Genomic DNA, 19,552 nt, shown 5'->3' with positions numbered 1-19,552 from the left:
CTTTGGCCTCCAGTCCCCACCTCAAACCATGAGTTTAAAAGCCTCTTTTTTTTTTTTAAATAACCTACCTGATCTGGAGTATTCTGTCATAGAAAAAGAAAATAAGCTAAGACATTAGCTTTATTTATCATACTGTGCAACAGATGGAGGTTTCATGCAGGAGGTCCACTAGAAGCCACTTCTGGCATAACCCCTCAAGACAGAAGCAAATAGGCTTAGGCAGAGAATGGACTTGAATTGGCATTTCCTTTGGGACGTCATAGAACTAGAGTAGCCTTCAAAACTCTCTAGAATAGAACCAAGGGACTCACCTTTGTATGCCCACATTAGTCAGTTGGATCCAGGACCCATACATCCCCGCTGCTGGGTCTAGTGTGTCTATCAGCTTTCTATCTCTACAGCAAAGTGCCTGCTTCGTGGAAGGCTGAGGTTTCCTTTGGCTCATGGTTTCAAAGCTCTCAGCTCACTGTTGCTTGACCATGTTGCTGTGGGCTTGTGGTAGAAGCCCAGTCTACCACAGTCAGAGCAAGTGGTAGAGCAGGGCTGCTCACCTCACAGAAGCCAGGAAGCAGAGAGAGAAAGGGGAGAAGGTCAAAGTTCCAATATCCCCTGTAATGGCACTGTCCCAGTGTCCTAAAGACCTTCCACTTGACCTATCTCTTAAAGATTCCAGGTCTCCCAACAGCACCAGAGTTTTGGACCAAGCCTTTAACACTCAAGCCACTGAGGGATGTTTAAGATCTGAGCCATGACAAATGACTATCTGGCTTAGACAAGCCACCACTAAGTGATTAGTTTCAAAGTCTCCAAAAGTGTCCTAATTTCCAAGTCATACTGTATACCCTGTATTCTTTTTTTTTTTTTAAGATTTATTTTATTATTATGTATACAGTGTTGTCTGCTTGTTTACCTGCAGGCCAGAAGAGGGCACCAGGTTTCATTATAGATGATTGTGAGCCACCATGTGGTTGCTGGGAATTGAACTCAGGACCTTTAGAAGAGCAGGCGGTGCTCTTAACCACTGAGCCATCTCTCCAGCCCCACACCCTGTATTCCTGAGCACTGTTCTTGTTATTGTCCCTGTATAATAGGCTGCCATTGGCCCTCCCTCTTTGTCCAAGTTCTGTGACTCTGCAGCCTTCCTCGTGGCCTTTTTTGTTGGTGTCAGTCTCCTTCCTCAGCTCCATCCCTTCCTTAGACCTGGATTATATTGACATCCCTGTCTGAACTTCATTTTCTACAATGCCTCCACCTCACTTCTTCTCGTCAGTCCATCTCTTGCCTCCAGCCATCTCCTAATACTTCTAGAATCACTTTTACAACACATTCCTTGGGCACCTTCCTGTGAGTAATCTCAAACCCAATTGGCTCCCCAGTGAACTCAGCTTTACGCACCCCAGGCTCTCCAAAGGACATCCAAAGTTGTTGTTTTGCACACTGTGTATTCAAATGCAGATTTCTGTACCCAGAGATATGGTTGTAGTCTGGGCATTGGCATCGTCATCATTATTAAAGCATCTCCTGTCTCAATGTTGTGTAAAAAATGTTCCCCATCATCTCTGATTGGTAAATAAAGAGCTTTACAGCCTATAGTGGGGCAGGGGTGTTAGAGTGGGACTTCTGATGCCAGGAGAGGGCCCCAGTTAGAGAGTAGGGAGAGGAGAATCTCCATGAGGACATGGATGGAGCAGGACCAGCCAGGGTAAGACTAAGATGGGCCACATGTCTGGGAAGTAGGTCAGGCCAGCATAGTCAAGTTAGAGTAGATGAGTATTTGCCCAGTTATAGTGCTTAAAGCTTATTAATAAATACAATAGGTCTCTGTGTTGTAGTCTACATTTTTCTTAACAAATATATTTTATTATGAACTTATTAACCAAGTGTACATCACTTATAACCTGACTAACCAAAACAATAGGAAAAGAGGATTAAAGAACACAATAACAAAACCGTAAGGATATCAGTTCTGAGGAATGATTCTCCTCGCATAATGGATTTCTTCTGCTGGAACCTGGAGTAACCCCTGGAACCTCAGCAGGAGCCGGAATCCTGAAGCCTTCCCTTAAGCTGTTCTCTCTAGGAGTGTCTCAAAGTGGAGCCATGAACAGTTGAACTATCCCAAGTCTCCAAAAGCCCTGCCTCCAGTTCTGGGCTCATTTACATATCTCCTCCCAGAGTCTGGCCATGGGATCTTTTCAGCTGGCAACAATCAAGCTCCTGCATGAGCTGGTTGATCTTCTAGTAGATTAACCTCACCTGTTCTCTCACAAGACCGTTCAGATCCTGCACTTGGGATCCTAAAAAACAGGTTTATCCCTCCTTCACTGTGTCATTATTTGGGAGTTAGAGTGGGCATTGAAAGCCTTTAGTTTTACAGTTTCCAGCACACACACCCAAGTCCCTCCCTCACAACCCCCAGGTCCTTCCCTCACACACACCCTAGTCTTTCCCCTCTCACCCAGAGCCCTCCCTCACAGGCTCCTCCTTCTGCAGCTCAGTTCTGGAGACTTCTCTGCTGCATCTGTTACTTTCACTACCCGCCACACCCAGTTCATCTCTCACAGAGATTATTGCCGTCACCTCCACTGAGCCCCTCCATCCCACTATCTTAACCCATCTTCCATTGCTTCAACAAAATACCTGAGACTGAACAGCATATAAAGAATTGAAGTCTGTTTGGCTCATGCTCTGCAGGTCAAGAAGCCCCAAAACTGACAAGGGCCCCACTCTGTGTTTTAACATGGTAGCAGGTGAAAAGAGGGAAGTTGTTGCCTTCCAGAAACAAGGGAACATCATGCTATGTAACAACTTCTGACCTGTGCATACACATGGTCATGCACCTGGATACACATGAACACACACACATGTCTGGATGCATGTGAGCACATCCACACACATACACACACACACACACACACACACACACACACACAAATAAAAATGAAATAAAGAATAACCTTCTCTCTGGGGTAACCAGGCCTGCATTTGGAAGCACAACAGCTTACACCACATAGACTTAACCCTGTTGTGTGAGAGCAGCCTCAATCCCTCCATGAGCCCTCACCAGCCAAATGCTCTGAAAGGTCCCACAGCCCTCAACCCTAGCCAGGCACCAAATCTCAGGATGGATTTAAAAGGAGACAAGACACATCCAAACTGTCCCCACCTCATCTCTCCAGTGATAACCCATTCTTAGAAGCCAGCTTGTGTATTCAGGGAGCTGGCCTCAGTAGCCAGGGACACCCAGTTTTCCCTGCCTACTGGGCCTGGGTTGTCAATTTCATTAGATTTAGAATCACCTAGGAAACACACCTCTGGGTGTGTCTGTGAGATATTTCCAAACAAGTTTTACTGAGGGGATGTATTTGAATACCATCCCACATTGGAATCTGGACTGAATAGCGAAGAAAAACAAAGCACTGTTGATCTTCTTGCGAGGCTCCTCCTACTTCTAGATTCTTTTCACCTTCCCCCCACTTTTCCACAAGGCCCCCTATGCATCCCCCAATGTTTGGCTGTGAGTCTCAGCATCTGTTTTGAGGCACTGCTGAGTGGAGCCTCTCAGAGGACAACTCTGCTTGACTCCTGTCTGCAAACATTGCAGAGTATAGTCAATAGTGTCAAGGGTTGGTTCTCTCTCATGGGGTAGGTCTTGGTTTGGATCAGGAACTGGTTGGACACTCCCTCAATCTCTACTATATCCACTCTATCTTTATCCCTGCACATCTTGTAGTCAGGGTGAATTTTGAGCTGAAGTTTTTGTGCGTGGATTGGTGTTCCCCTCACTCTACTAGGAGACGTGTCTAGTTAGAGGGTGTCCCATTCAATGGTCCCTGCTACTAGGGAGTCTCTTCTAGAGTCCCTTTCCTGTCCCTAACCCCACTCCCCCAGTCTTCATCTTGTCACAGAGATGCCCCCATCCACAGTTTCTCTTTTCTCTACAGGCTTTCACTCTCCCCAGGCCTGATCTCCACCCTCCTATCTCGGTTTCACCTCCTACTTCGTTCCTTCTCTTCAGTCACTACCTCTGTCTATTCTATTTCCCCCTTCTAAGTGAGATGTAAGCATCCTCCCTTGAGTCCTCCTTGTTGCTTATCTTCTTTTGGGCCTGTATATTGTAGTATGTTTATCCTGTACTATATGGCTAAAATTCACGTATAAGTGAGTACATACCATGTGTGTCTTTCTGAGTCTGGGTTAACTCACTCAGGACGATCTTTTCTAGTTCCATCCATGTGCCTGCTAAGATTTCATGATTTCTTTGTTTTTAATAGCTGAGTAGTACTGAGTACTGTGTACTCAGTAGTACTGAGTAGCTGAGTATTGTGTAGATGTACCACAGTTTCTTTATCCATTCTTCAGCTGAGGGACATTTAGGTTGTTTCCAGATTCTGGCTATTACAAATAAGGCTATTATGAGCATAGTTGACCCCAGCTGCCCGGCCAGTGGGCAAGCACCTTGTGTGCGATTTACCAAGAGGAACAGCCTGTGCTTTAGGGAGCCTTGACTGCAGTGAGCAAGGCTTGCTAGCTTATTATTTTTCTCTTCGCTATGCCAAGAGCGGTTATTATATGAACCAAGTAACCAGAGCCCAGAGCAGCCTTCTGAGACTGAAGCACCAACTAAGGACCTTGCATGGACTGTACCTCGGCCCCCTACAAATATGTAGCTGATGGACAGCTCAGGACTCGTGTGGGTCCCCTAGTAAGGGGAGCAGAGGCTCTCTCTGACATGGACTCTCTTGCCAAACTTTTCAGTTACTTCTCCCTGGTGGGACTGCCTTGCCAGACCACAGGGGAAGAGGACACACTCAGTCTGGATACTTGATGAACTGTGGTAGATGGGAAGGGGGCTCCCCTTTTCTGAGAAATAGGGGTGGATGGTGTGGAAGAGAGTGGGAGTGTGGGACAAGGAGACGAGGAGGGATGAGCCTCGACCAGGATATAAAGTGATTACATACATATATACATACACACATGCATACATATATACTACATACATTCAAAGCAAACACACTGAGCACCAGCATTCATCCCTGCTGCTTCCTGACTGCAGACAGGATGTGATCAGCCACCCCTGCCCTTGTCACTGTGCCATTCAGTCTGCGATCCACTGCACCCTCACACTGTGAGCCAGAACGATCCCTTCCTTAAGTTTCTTTTGTCAAGAATTTTGGCACAGCGAAGAGAAAAATAATAAGCTAGCAAGCCTTGCTCACTGCAGTCAAGGCTCCCTAAAGCACAGGCTGTTCCTCTTGGTAAATCACACACAAGGCACTCGCCCACTGGCCGGGCAGCTGGGGTCAGCAACTCTTCAGCCTCACCCACTAACAGAGCCTGGGCCTTGGCTAGCTGCCCTTCCATTGTCTTCCAGTCCAGGAAGAGATCTAGTTTTTCTTTGGTTCCAAGGAGGATTAAAAAATAACGGTCCACAGGATTTTTAGAGAGATGGCTCTTGTGTCTCAGGAGTGAGAGAAGTGGGAGGCTCCATTCCTACATCCCATGGAATCCCTCAAGGATTCCCATCTTCCCAGATCCTGAGATTTCCCCCACTTCATGAGGACCAATCTAAGTCTGGGACAGGGATTACTGAGTGAGTGGGTGGGGACGAGATGAAGCGCCAGCTGCCTCTCCTTCTCCTCCTCCGCCCCACCCCCTCCGCACAAGTTTCCTGGGGCCACTTCTGCACAACTGCCAGGACCAAGAGCTACGAGGGCTCTGAATTGGGAAGAAGGAGGGAAAAAGCCAGTCCCAAACAAAGAGCAGCCCAGCTCCCGCCCGCCCGCCCCGGCCTGTGGGCGCCTCCCCGCCGGCCAGTCTGCTCGAGAGGGGCATTCGGCAGCCGCCACCGGCCAGGAGGCAGGGAGCGCAGGGTGGTGCCGACTGCTGTGACCAGGACAACTGTGGTCACCGCTCCGGGCTTCTGATCCCTCGCTGTGTCCAGCCCGGCGGTTGTGGCCCGGTAAGTGCAGGTGACAGCGAGAGACATCTGCGTCAGTGAGACTGGCATCAAGCGCCAAGGGGACATCATGGCATGGCACCCCTAGCTCAGCTGCCCGTCCCCAACAAGATCCCAGAGGAGCTCGGTGTGCAGGAAAGTTGCCCTTGAGTAAGGATGGGGCGCTATCCCGCGGTGGGTACTTGCGCGCCCCTTCGCACTGTGATCGGCTGGGTCAGAGGCGGTCCTACTCTGAATGCCTGCCTGGGCTTTCTGCACTGGATTGCTGCTAACTTTGCGCTGGGTCTCTGAGAGCCTAGGCTATGCAGAGTGTCCTGTATGACTGCCCCTTCCCACCGCCCAAATGCCCCCCTTTGTTAACCCCAAATACCAGGGGCTGTCTCTTGTTTGTTAGGGGAGGCAAGGTGCTGGCAGCTGCTGAGTCTCAGACACTGGGGGATTGTTCCCAGGCAGTCTGTCTTCCCAGGCTGGGCTATCCACCCCACCCACACCCATGCCTGGGCCCTGCTGGGTATTAGTGGAAAAGAAGTTCCGCAGGCCTTGTCACCTGTGTACATGCACTTTGCCTCCTGTGCTAAGGAGAGTGAGGACGGTTCTGGAAAGTACAGGTTTCGTTTGTATTACGCAGGGCTCACACATGTGAACTAGCTGGAAAGTAGCGGAGAGGAGGGCTGCTTGGCATCTTAATTTGGGCTAGACCACAGAGTGCACAGCAAGAAGCAACTAGAGGCATCCATAAGTGGCACATATTTGGGGGCAGGAGGTTGGAAGGGGCATCAGAAGAAAAGCCAACTTCTAGAAGATTCCTAAGTGCTCTCCAGAGTGATTGCAGAGGGGGTGGGGAGAGAATGAGGTATTTAATATTGAGCCAGACTAGATGGTCTGTGTTTAATTTATGAATTATTATGAAACAGCAGGTGCCATTTGGCATCGCCGGTTTAGACCAAAAATTAGTAGGGAATTTAGCTACCGTAACTATGTCACAGTACTGATCCCAGAAAGATTATCAGAGCTCTGTGGTTTATTGTGCACAGTGGGGCCAATAATCATGGTCCTTCTTCTCTCTGAGGTGGTCGGAGAAACAATGTGGGGGATACCTGGGTTGGGGCTTCAGGTCCCCCTGATGGCTTGGGAATGCCCTGGTGCTCTGCATCTGCTTGGTCAGTGGTGATAGAGGGAGAGAGCCCTTACAGAGGGATGTCTGTCTGGAGCCTGTGTCTGGCTGTGACTCTTAGTTGGAAACTATGCACTTGGTTAAAAATGTGGAAACTACGACCGACTTCCCACAGTTTCTGTGTAAATGCCTTAAACATCACAGAGGGAAAACTGGTTTTGATGGTCTTCAAATACCCTGAGCACCTTACCCCTGCAGAAAGCGTGCTTCCAGGAGAGTGTGGGTGATCTGCCATCTTGCTTTTAGCTATAGGACCCCCTATAGTTTACTCCCCGTCAAGTAGGAAGTGAAGAAGTTTGTTCCCCAAGGTCACAGGTTTGGGATATTACCGGCAGAATTCTGCCTTTTGTGGCACAGGGACTTTAGACCCAAGTCCAGTCCTGGACCACAGTAAGGAGGTGGGAGGGTTTCAGTGTTGACACACGGAAAGCATCCAACACCAGGACATGGTTGGGTGGCTTGTGGCCCTTAGATGTCACCTGTCACAAAGACTTCTTCACATGTGGTAGCTACTTAGTTAATGTTTGTGGAAGGAAAAAGGGGGTGTGGGGGCCTAGAAACCCAGAATGAAGTATTGTCTGGGCTCCTAGGAAAAGTTGCTTTCAATCTGTGAGTCTCCTTCCCATTCATTGGTCAACATCAGGGCACCTTCAAGTATTATTCTGAGCTTGGCTCCTGTGTCAGCCAGTTCCTTGAGGCCTTTCTTGGTTGCCCATATGAGATAGCTGGCTCCCAGCTAGACCCCAGTACCCAGTGAATTCCGTTAACCATGGAGAAAGCAGAGGTCACTTTTATCCTGCTCTCTGATGCAGTGTTCAAAAACTGTTCTGTGTGTTTGTGTAAACCAATAGGGGCAGCAGGTGTGCCTTTATGGTTTTCTGTCTGTACCTGTGGGGAAGAGGGAAAGCCCTATACATTAGCACCAACAGTTCAGAGCTTACTTTATGTTTTATGTCAGCTTCCAAGCAGGGTTTTCTTTGAAGATGGAGTCTTCCCACACAAACTAGAAAACCAGCATACCAGGGGCCTACAGGCATGTTCCCAACTCCATGTTAAAACGTAGTATTGTAACTAGCCATTAATAGCTACTTAGCCTTCAAAGTGGACCTACACAGCACACAGTCTCTCCCCCATAGAGTGGTTATTCCGCAAACCAGGCTTCCTCGTGGAATCCCTCCCAAGCTTATTTCTACACGCCTGGCTTTGGTTCCTTGGGTGTTAAGTCAAAATCAATATGAAAATAGTTCTGCACACAGTACAGCATTGAGGGGCTTATGGAGTGGACACAATATGGAGAGGAACCATTGAACACCAATGAGGGGGTTAAGCTACTCGAGGATATTTGAGAGCTACACTTCAGGGTGGCTGTCTGCCATTGTCCTCCCTGAGTGTGCTCCTTGGACCCAGATCACCCCATCCCCAGGAGATGGCCACTCACAGTCGTTCTCTTTGAGCAGTGAGCAGTGACGAGAAATCCTTCTCTTGGGGTCATCTCTGAACCAAAACCAGCCATGATGGATGGAATGTGGCTTGCAGGGATACCAGCATGCTTGCTGGAGCCTTGAGTCTCACCTCCAGATAAAGCATTCACTCATACCTACTCTTCCTAAAAACAAAATGGCACATGATAATGTCATTGCTATGTCGAACCTGCCCCCCTTCTCCACCAAACAGACTAGGCTTACCTTCAAGGAACGTGTCCCCCAACCCTTGGGAGAAGCACTCCTCCCCACGCCTGCAGTGGAGAAGGAGGTGGCACTGTTTCATCCAGGGTGGTTTGAGAGAGAGAAAGAGTTGAACAGAAAGAACTGGGATGAACTCCTTTGAGCTGCCACCTTTGCTGCTTGTTCCTGGATCTGTTCTGGTTGATCCTTTAGGGCTCCCGGGTTCTGATAAAACACCACATACAGGGCAGATAAAACTGGGGAGGAGGTGCCTTGTATAGCGTCTGTGTAGTCCATGTATTCATCAAGTATCTGTCATGAGCATTGAACTTGCAGCCCCCAAGGAATCCATGAAGACACAACTGCTTCCCTCTACTCTTGTCAATGATGTCAACTTCACTCCCAGGAAGAGGTGAGAAAATACCAGGGTGGAAATCACATGATGCACACACCCAGTCACAACTGGGGCACAGAGAGCAGGCCCATCCTGGCTCTGCCCTTCCTCCTATGTGACCTTCTACATGTCCCCTTGTCTCTCCGTGCTTTGATATTCTTATCTGTAGATCTAGAAAGTGATCTCTTCTGGTGAGGTGTATGAATGGCTGTGTACAGTGGGAAAGCTTGGCAGAGGCCCTGGGTCCCACATGTCTGATGACCTCAATGAAGAAGATGGAAGATAGCTTTGTGGCCAGAATGGCATGTATGACCACTTCACAGTGTGGCTCATGTGGAAATGATGGAGTCCTGTGAGTTATGCACAGACCAGCTTTTATCTCCTTGGAACATCTCCCCCGGTCCCTGCCTATGGTGGTTTGAATGATAATGGCCCCATAGGTTTATATGTTTTAATGCTTGGTCCTCAGTTGGTGAAACTGCTTAGGAAGGATTAGGAGGTGTGGCAGTGTGGCTTTGTTAGAGGAGGCATCTCACTGAGAGTGGGATACACCAGGGCTAGTCTGTCTGTCTGTCTGTCTGTCTGTCTGTCTGTCTGTCTGTCTCTCTCTCTCTCTCTCTCTCTCTCTCTCTCTCTCTCTCTTTCTCTCTCTCCCTACTGACTGAAGATGAGGATGCAAAGCTCTCAGCTACTGCTCCAGCACCATGCATGTCTGCTTCCTGCATGATGATTATGGACCAACCCTCTAAAATTGTAAGCAAGTCCCAGTTAAATGCCTTCTTTTATAAGCGTCGCCTTGGTCATAGTGCTTCTTCATGGCAATAGGACAATAACTAAAGCACTGATGACTCTTCAAGGACACCGGAGGGGTGCAGCTGCCTTCCAACAGCCTCATCCTGCTTCTCCCGTAACTGCTCTTGAAGGCTTATGGTCTCCAGGAACCGGAAACATCACAGAGGGTTCTGGAAATGTAAGGCAAACATCTCTGGGCAGGTCCCTCCTGTGGTCTGAAGCACTGAACAGGCTCCCTTTTTGGCAAGACAGTGGGAGTGACCCCCTCAAGTTTCTCAGCCCTAACCCCAACCTTGAGGTTCATTCTTCCTTTAGTCCACATGACTTCATGCGTTAAAAGATTTTTGGTAGCCAGCGTTTAACATACACAAGATATTTGCTTCTCTAGTTTTAAAAAGCTTAAAAGACCTGGGACCCAGTGATTTAATTTTACTGTATGTTTTCTTATCTATGTCATATCATTTTTTCATTTTAAACAATTGCCTTAGGCCCTTCACTAACTGAGCAGGTTCAAAGATATTTAAAGAGAAGAAAGGCAAATGGAGGTGAGGGGGCAGAAATTGTCCACTGTGTCTGAGGCCTGCAAAAAAGGAGAAAATTACGTCAGACTGTGAGGCCCTATTTGGCAGGTAAGGGTCACCATTTAGCTGAGTGTTCTTGAAATATTCCAATGAGGCTTCTCTCATAGAGCTGCCTCTTAGGGATGAGCACCGGCCTCCTGGCACTTGAGTACCACTATCCCTCCCATGACCTTGAACTTGTGTCCCTCAGCATCAGCTAAAGGTGGGATGGGATGACTGACTCTTTTTAGCCCTATCAACTAGCACAAAGTTTGGCTAACAAAAAGTAGGTACCCACTGAATGCTCGTGGCATGGATGTTTCAGAAAGAGTGCTAGTCATCCCTAAGGATGTGTCTTAGGAAAAGTTCTTGCTCCCACTGGGACCACTGTATAATTTGGGGGATGCAGTTCAGCACAAAAACACTGAAGTCCACATCATCTTGCAGGAGACACCAATAAGAGCACAGAAGCCTAAAGCCTTTCCTTTCCTTTCTTCCTTGTTCTCTCTCGGCTCATCATGTTATTATTTCCTATACCAAAGGTCATTCTAAGTAAAGAAAGATTGGTTTTCAGTGACCAGCATGACTTCTGCCACTAATCTTTCTCCTATGCAATGTCCACTTAAAAAGCAAATGTCAGAGCATTTAAGTTGTATGGAATCACCCAAATCCCACAGGTCATTGGTCATTGGTCATTGGTGTGCTTTGTTCTTACCGAAAGGTTGGCAATGGCTCATGGAACTAGTCCGACTGTAGCTCACATCCTTGTTCAGACACAGCCAGTGACAGCATTCAGGCTTGTGCTCCTGATGAGGAAGGAAGGGCCAGCCGAGGAGAGCTGTGGCTCTGTCAGGCACTGTCTTCTCACCCACCCGTCTGAGTGGGCTTCATTTGCAGTGTGAGTAGTTGGCTCTCACAGGAAGAGGTACACGAGGAAGACAGGCGTGGCAACCTGCCTTGCCGTGTGACTTGGAAGCAGCTTCCAGTTCCAGTGCAGAATCTCAGGACAATTGCAGTCTTTGCTCTGTTGCTTGTGGGATACCTTATCTTATACAGACTCTTGGGAGGGATCCTAGGTTCAAAGCAGGGACAGCAGGGAGGAGCGGAATATGTGCAAATGTGTCCCGTTCTCGCATTCATGTCCCATGGGGCATGAGGTTTCACTCATAAGCCACAAGTTCAAAGGAAGCTAACATTGTCAAGCATCTCAAGCTACCACAGCAGAGCCGTGAGCCCAGCACAGGGCCCTTCTGAGCCCGCAGCCCTGTGAGCTACCCTAGTTGCAAGGCAGTGAAGCTGCCTGGCCTCATACCTTGGCTTTCTTTGGGGTCACATTTTAAGATGGTGTGCTGGCTGGTCGTATGTCAACTTGACCCAAGCTAGAGTCGCCTGAAAGGAGGGAACCTCATTTGAGAAAATGACTCCAGAAGACCTGGCCTTAGGGCATTGTATTAATTAATTATTAATGAGGGAGGGCGGCCCAGCCCATTGTGAGTGGTGCCACACCTGGGCTCATGGTCCTGGGTCCTATAAGAAAAGCAGGCTGAGCAAGCCATGTGGCCAGACCAGTAAGCAGCGCCCTGGCATGGCCTCTGCATCAGCTCCTGCCTCCAGGTTCCTGCATTTTTTAGTTCCTGTCCTGACTTCCTTCAATGATGAACAGTGATGAGGAAGTTTGGGCTAAACAAACCTTTACTACCGCTTTGTTAGTGGTGTTTCAGGCCAGCAGTACTGACCCTGTCTAAGGCAGATGGTGTCCCAGGTAGGGCACAACAAACCTTTCAGCAGAACAAGAACATGATGGAAGTTTCCACTTCTATGTCCGGATCTTTGCCTTACTGATATTATCATTTATCTCTGTGGCGTGTATATGTGTGTGCAGGGGGTGCCTGGATAGCATCCGCAAAGCATTAGGTTAAACCTCAATGTCACTAACTACATACATATGTACACACACAAGAAAATACATAAGTGGCTCAGAAGGAAGTCCAGTGTAGTGGTGCATGCCCACAGCCCCAGCTACTCAGGAGGCTGAAGGAGCAGGATTACTAGAATTTAGGACTAGCCTGGGCATCATAACAAAACTCCAGGAGAAAACAATAAAGGTTAGGGATAGGGAGAGGGCGAGAGGGGGGGACGAGCATCGTACATTTTGTCCGAGGTCTGAAATAGACTGAGAGCAAAACTCTGCTTGCTCTTGGTCTTCATGGTACTTGCTCACTGTCTGAGCATGCTCATTTGTACACCAAAGCTGAGCTGATAAGAGGAATAAAGGCTTTATCATCAAGGGAACATCCTTTGGGCTAAAGAAAAGAGATGAGCAAAGAAGGGGCCATGAACAAGTACCACGGAACTTTAGTTCGCGGTGATTTGTATGCACCCAGAGCCTTGGAGCAGCAGGCTTTCTAGAAGAGAAGATCCTTTCCTGTGATGACCTCATGGGAAGGTGCCTAAGGGCTTTCAGCTTGGGGCAACCCTGTAATTCTACTCAAGTTCTAGAAAGCAAGTACTAGTGGAGTGAACTGGGTGGGGGAGCAGGTAGCAATTTAGGGAAAGCACCCCCTCCCTTGTTAATGGAGAAAGGAAAGCAAGAATAGAAAAGGCAGAGATCCAGAGAAATGGTACAAGTTAAGCATGAAGAAGGCTTGCTTTCAATGCCCATGTTTCAAGTGCTTTTCTAAGCACTGTGAGGAAATATCTGACAGATGAGGCTCAAGGGAAGGCGGGGTCCTTGTTGACTCAGGTTCCAAAGCAAATGCCATATAGTCCATGATGTCCATGAAGTAAGTGATGGCAGCAGATTGGCTCCTGTCCCTGACAGAGGAGGCTTCATAGGACAGACAGGAAGCAGAGAGCTCAGTCAAGAAGATGGGCTAGGCTATAACCCTCAAAGGTCCACCCCCAGTGATCCTCATTTGCTAACTTTCCCCCAGTGCTAAGGTTCTACAATCTTTCAAACAGCACCATCATCCAGGCACCAAGTGTTGAAACACATGGGCCTGTGGAACATTCCACATGCAAGCTATGGCCCACTCTGTGAAAGGGAATAATAGCAGTGCCTTTGAATTGAATGTCAGACACAGTAATGCAGAGTCCATCATCCCAGACCTCAGGATGAGGGAGGAGAGCTGAGAGCCAGCCTCAGCTACGTAGGAAGGCCATGTCTCAAAAGTCAAAAGGCAAACAAAAAAACACAAAGCCCATCATCAACTAAACAAAGACTGACTTTGTGGGCTGTGATGTACACGTAAGAAGCTCTGTCACCTTTCTCCCCCTTCAGGCTCGCGCCGATAGGATGAGTCATGGTCACCACCTGCTTTAGGGAGAAAAGACAGAGCATGTGTTGGCCACGTGCACTCAGTAGCCTCGTTTGGGTCCTGGTGCACTCTTTTTTTTACAGAAAGAAAGTGCCTTTCTGTGTTACTCCCACTTTGTATGTCTCCTCGTTCAGTACTAAGGATGCTTCATACTTCCTCATAGAAGTGACTCATAGGCCACATTGTTGGAGGACAGGAAATCAGGAATCTATCCTTCCCATGGGGGTGGAGGAGAAGAGGAGAATAGAATCTCTCCACCAGTGGACAGGCCACCTACTTCCCAGGCGTGGACTATACACATGTCAATTATTTCAGGGGAGTTCAGAATTTGCATTTGAACCCCTGAACAGACCAGTAAGTGCCTCCCACAGGTTAGTAAGCTAAAAGATAAACCGAGGTATCTTCCTTACCTGGGACCTGTAGGTAACTTCCTAAATCTCAGAAACAATGGGTAATGATGCTGCAGCAATGGTGGGTTACACAAGATCAGGGGACTGATTTGAGCAACAGCCACGTATTTCTCTTTGAGGCAGAGTTAGGGTAATGGTGTGGTCATTTTGGCCAGTGTCCAGGAGACTGTGTTATTTCCTTGTCCAGAAAAGTCAAATATCTTTTTTAAAAGACAAGTATCTGTGTTCTTTGTTCATCTGTAAGGGGAAGCTTCTAAGACTTTTCTTAGGAGTTATCATGTCCTTAGAAAATACATTTCCAATAACTTGAGATAGAATGCCACATTTTATTTACTGGGAACCCTCCTGGCTTCCATGCTCAGCTCAGTGAGTTACACTGCCTTCCGGACTTGAGACCCAGCAGATTTCCATCTGAGTCCCAAAGCCAACACTCAAGTTGGAATTTAGACACAAGACCGTTCTTACATTCAGAACACAGACACACATATGTGTTGCTGGGAATGCAGCGAACTGAACCAAGAGGCTGGGCACCTGGGATCCTGGCTACAGAGGAAGCCCTGCCTTTGTCAACATCCCTGAAGCTGCCAGGCCTGGCCTTGTACCTGAGACATGGCCCTGATCTTTGGAATGGGCAGGCTTGTCTGTTGCCCCTAAAGGAAAAGAGTGTCAGTGGCCCTTAACATCAGGTGAGGGAGCCTTCGAACACATGGTTCTATGAATCCCTTGGAACATTTTTCACATGACTGCAGAGTCACACACACACACACACACACACACACACACACACAAATTCCCCAAAGGAATGGTCTTGAGGCTCACCACTAAGCTACATTGCCTTGTTCCATCACATAAAGCCTGTGGGGACAGTCCTTCCTCCTTCCCACAGAGCACAGAATGTAGAAACTTGGGATCCCTTCTTGCTGTGCTGAAAGTGGGGGAAATCTGGGTCTGGTAAGTTTCTACAAAGTCTTAACACTTCACTGCAGGGGTGTGGGTGGATAGCAAGCAGGACCTTACTTCTAGAACACCAACTCTGTCAGATGCAGGTAAAGAAACGGAGACACAGAAAGGATTAGTTGGCACCTTGATCTCTTTTCAGCCAGTATAGAAGAGAAGTACTTCCTGGCCGCTGGGCCTGTGCTTGCCCACCCCTTATCCTGCCATGAAGTCAGTGGACTTCCAAGTGGCCTCATAAGACATCCCTTTCTGGGCTGGAGAAATGGCTCAGTGGTTAAAAGCACCACCTGCTCTTCCAGAGGTCCTGGGTTTAATTCCCAGCAACCACATGGTGGTTCACAACCATCTGTAATGAGACCTGAGGTGCTCTTCTGCAGATAAAGCACTCATATGCAATAAAAAAATAAATAACTCTTTTTTTTTTTTTTAAGAAAGACTTCCCTTTCTTTGGTAATCTCGTGAAGTGAGGACTTCCTGCAGCACCTCCATTCTCCTGGGTCCTGGAGTACTCGCTCCCTGACCCTATGAAAGGAGCAAGCAGCTCTTGTAGATACAGGAACTTGAACCCTGCCCAGCCTGGACAGAGAGAAGAGGGGCTTTTCCTCCCGGGAGATGTAGCTCATTTCTGCGCAGGCAGTCAAGGAAATTGTGGAAACAGCACTAAATAGAGGAGAGCCTGGGCTCTGTCCTCACTACAATTAGGCTGGGTTTGTCAAGAGTGCTCAGTCTATGAGGTGAGGCCCCAAACTTTCTGAGAAGTGCAGCTGAAGCTGGGGATGTGCAAATCCAGGTGGCTGTATAGCAGTTTCTCTAGGTGGGGGTCAGGGTTTGACATCTCACTTTAGACACTAGGATAAGAATTGGTGGCGCACACCTTTAATCCCAGCACTTGGGAAGTACAGGCAGGCAGATCGCTGTGAGTTCGAGGCCAGCCTGGTCTACAAAGCGAGTCCAGGACAACCAAGACTACACAGAGAAACCCTGTCTCAAAGAAGAAGAAGAAGAAGAAGAAGAAGAAGAAGAAGAAGAAGAAGAAGAAGAAGAAGAAGAAGAAGAAGAAGAATCAGTAGCATAGGATAGATAGTGGAATAATTTCTTAAAAATTGTTAATTACAAATGGACCGACTGGTCCTTGTAAATGTGACTTACTGGATAATTATTTTGATGTATATATCTTATTTTATTTAATATAAAGGAGGAGATGAAGGAGAGATAAACATGGTTTTTTTTAGATCACAAGTGGGGGATGAGAAAAGGACTTGTGAGAGAGCAGGTGATGTTTATCCCTTTAGAAGTTGAACCACTGTGTGGGGGAGATTGGTTGTTAAGCAGCTGAAAAACATCCTTGAACAAATTCTGAGAGGAGATATAAATGTGAGCCAAAAACAGGAGAGGGAGCCTTTGGAGACTTGGGATAGTTTTGGCTGTTCATCGCTCCGCTTTGAGACGCTCCTGGAGAGAACTGCTTGAGGGAAGGCTTTGGGTCTCTGGCCTCCAGCTGAGGTTCCAGCAGAAGAAATGCTGCTGATTATACCAGGAGAATCATTCCTTGGAGCTGATGTCCTTACATTTTCATTATTGTATTCTTTAATCTTCTTTTCCTATTGTTTAGGTTAGTTGGGTTATAAGTGAGGTACTCTTGGTTAATAAGTTTGTAATAAAATATATTTGCTAAGAAAATTGAGCCTACATTTCACTGCTTCCTCCTCCTGCCTGGCGCAATCTATACCTGCAGTTGCCAGCCTGGAACAGTTGCCAGGAACTGATGCAGTTGCTAGGCAGTCCCTTGTGGGTGCCCTGCTATGTCCAGCAGAGCCACAGGACATCAATTAATATATGCCTGATAGTCCCTTCAGATACCATATTCTCAGAATTCATTCAAGTAAATGTTTATTCCCAGCCTCAGGCTCTGATAGCCATGAGCTTATTTAACTTAACCTCATATATGGTGACTGTGATTCCTATCAGTGGACCAGAACAGACAGATCCCCATTGCTATCAATTCCAGGCCAAAGCCTTGAGCCTGGCCTGCGCTCTTGTTCGGCTCCTTCTCCTGTAAACCATCCCCTGAGTTCCCTCTTCATCACCCTGCAAGCACATCTTAGCCCTGAACTTCATGCACTCTGCTAGAGTGAAAATACTCTGCCTGTTGCCCCAGCACTGAGTGTTTGGAGGTCAGAGATGGCCTCATTAATTCTTTTCATCTTTCTCAATATCTACCACCTAGCAAGTGTGTACACATATAGGGACCTTGAACACTCTGTGAATTAATAGACTAATTATCTAATCTCAGGGGGAAATGATATAGAAAAAACTACCCAGTGCTAAGTGAGGAGAAGCCTGAGGCAGGGCGGTGAAAGGAGTGGAATTCTCAAGATGCTCCCTGCGGAGGCTACAAAGGGGGCGCAGGGAATGTAAGAATGCGGGATGGCATTGGACAGGTAGGTAGGAGACGCCTTTAATTCCCTAGTCTACAGAATAAAGAAACCACACGTCCCTGAGCTGAAGATAGGATGGCCTGCTGTCCATGGATTTGGCATTGTGCATATCCTGTGCTCATTTACATCCCAGGAGCACGTATCTAATCTTGGGATACAGAAAGGAAAGGGAGGATGGGAAGGGAGGGGGGAGACAGAAAGGGAGTCCTTTGTGCTGAGTGGCCCTAGTGGTGAGCCTTCAGGGCCCAGGGTTTCCCCAGCTGTTGCTGTGGATACAGCTTAAAGACTATAACAAAGGCCATATAGAAAGAGTTCAGAAACTGAGGCAGAGGGATGACTGCATATCCATTTTTAAGGCCTATGAGCTGCCTGTTCCTCTATGGTCTTCCTCTATGGTCTGACTTTACCAGGAAGCACTGTCCGTGCTTATAGTGTTTTCCATCTGAAGAGATGCCCTCATCCCAGGGTGTCTTGTCAGGATCAACTTGAAAGAGGTTGTCTACTTTGATGTGTGGTGGGTATCGGTCTGAATTCTCATTTGAGGATGAAACTGAAAGAGCACAGAAAGAGGATGCTATGGGAAGAGCAGAGAAGGCTCAAGGGGAAGTCAAGGGTCCTCAGAGTTGGCTTGGGCAAGGCTGTCCCAGGAAGCCCTGGCTGCACAGAGCCAATCTATACGGAAACTCCACTGTGCACAACACAGGCAGGGGCCACAAAAGCCATGTTGTACAAGGTGTACTTCTCTCCTCACCATGATCGTTGGCTCCAATTTCCTGGGAGGCTGAGGAAGAGCATGAGGGGACAGAGAGATAGCCATGAGATCTTTCAGGAGACTTCCCTCAGTAGATCCACCCAGTGAGCCCATCATTCCTTCAGCACCGATTGATGCCCAACACATCTGGTACCCTGTTGGGTGCTCAGAACCCAGAACTGAGTTCTATTTTCAACTACAACTTACAGTTGCGGGTTGCAATTTGGGCTTCCCAAAGGGGCTTGATGACCATGGATTTCAGAGCAACACACAGCTGGAGAACCCACCAAGGTAGGAAGGATGGAATCTCGGGGAAGTATGGGAGACTGCAGACAGATGGCCTGACACAGTGGTGATGGGCCTGCAGTTAGCATCCACCTAGGACATCTTTTAAACGAACAGAACATTACTAATAATTACAATAGCAGGACAATAGGTATCAACTGGCATTGTCCCAGACACAATAGGTGTAAACAGGACATTGTGTGTGGATGCACAGGAATATGCCACCTGCTAAAACTGCCTGAGCACCCAACACTTATTAACTGGGTGACCTCTGTAATAGCCTCAGTGGCCCTTTCTGTATCTGTGGCAGGAGATGGTTCTAACGCCCATCTCACAGGGTGTCTGTGAGCCTTAAAGAGATTTACTTATTAAGTATTCAGAGCCCCAGCCGATGTGGCATGTGTGACAGCCATGACTGTTGCTGGGCATCTCCATCTGGGATGCAGAAATGATCTGAGATGACCATGATTGCAGGACTTGAAAAGGACACTGTGGCCTGACTCTGTAAGGGAGGTCATCCTTGCAGCCCAACACACAGAAAAAAAAACTGCAGCTTGGCAGCACAGAGAAAGGTAGACACAGGAGTGAGGCCAGAGCCCAGGTGTCCTTAAACCCAGCTCTACTTAAGTCACAGGGGTTGGGGAAGGTGACAGGGCACCAAGATAGATGTCACCATTTGGACTTGATGACCTCATTCCCACTGTGATGGCCAAGGTCACGTGGGTGCCACCTGCTGGCGCGCTATAGCCTGCCTTTCAGCGCCCACACTCAGAGAAGTGTTTCCTGCTGCCAGGTTGAAAGACATCATCACTCCTGTCTTCTTATTTCTTTTAAAATGACTTTCCTGCCCA

General features: G+C 47.9%; 1 protein-coding gene across 3 annotated transcripts in view; it reads left to right on the top strand.

The window, feature by feature from the left end:
• Window positions 1-5,574: 5,574 nt before the first annotated feature.
• The window catches only part of TSPAN11 (tetraspanin 11), a 56,090-nt gene continuing 42,112 nt past the window's right edge, over window positions 5,575-19,552 (top strand). The window contains exon 1 of one of the 3 annotated variants that reach the window (XM_084765963.1): window positions 5,575-5,962. The gene's annotated coding sequence lies outside the window, so the exon portion shown is untranslated. The remainder of the gene's footprint in view (window positions 5,963-19,552) is intronic. The other 2 variants (XM_084765961.1, XM_084765962.1) reach the window with 2 other exon arrangements.

This window comes from Acomys minous (genome assembly GCF_964271855.1).
Source record: "Acomys minous genome assembly, chromosome: 17".
Taxonomy (NCBI): domain Eukaryota; kingdom Metazoa; phylum Chordata; class Mammalia; order Rodentia; family Muridae; genus Acomys; species Acomys minous.
This window is presented reverse-complemented; position numbering and strand designations above follow the sequence as displayed.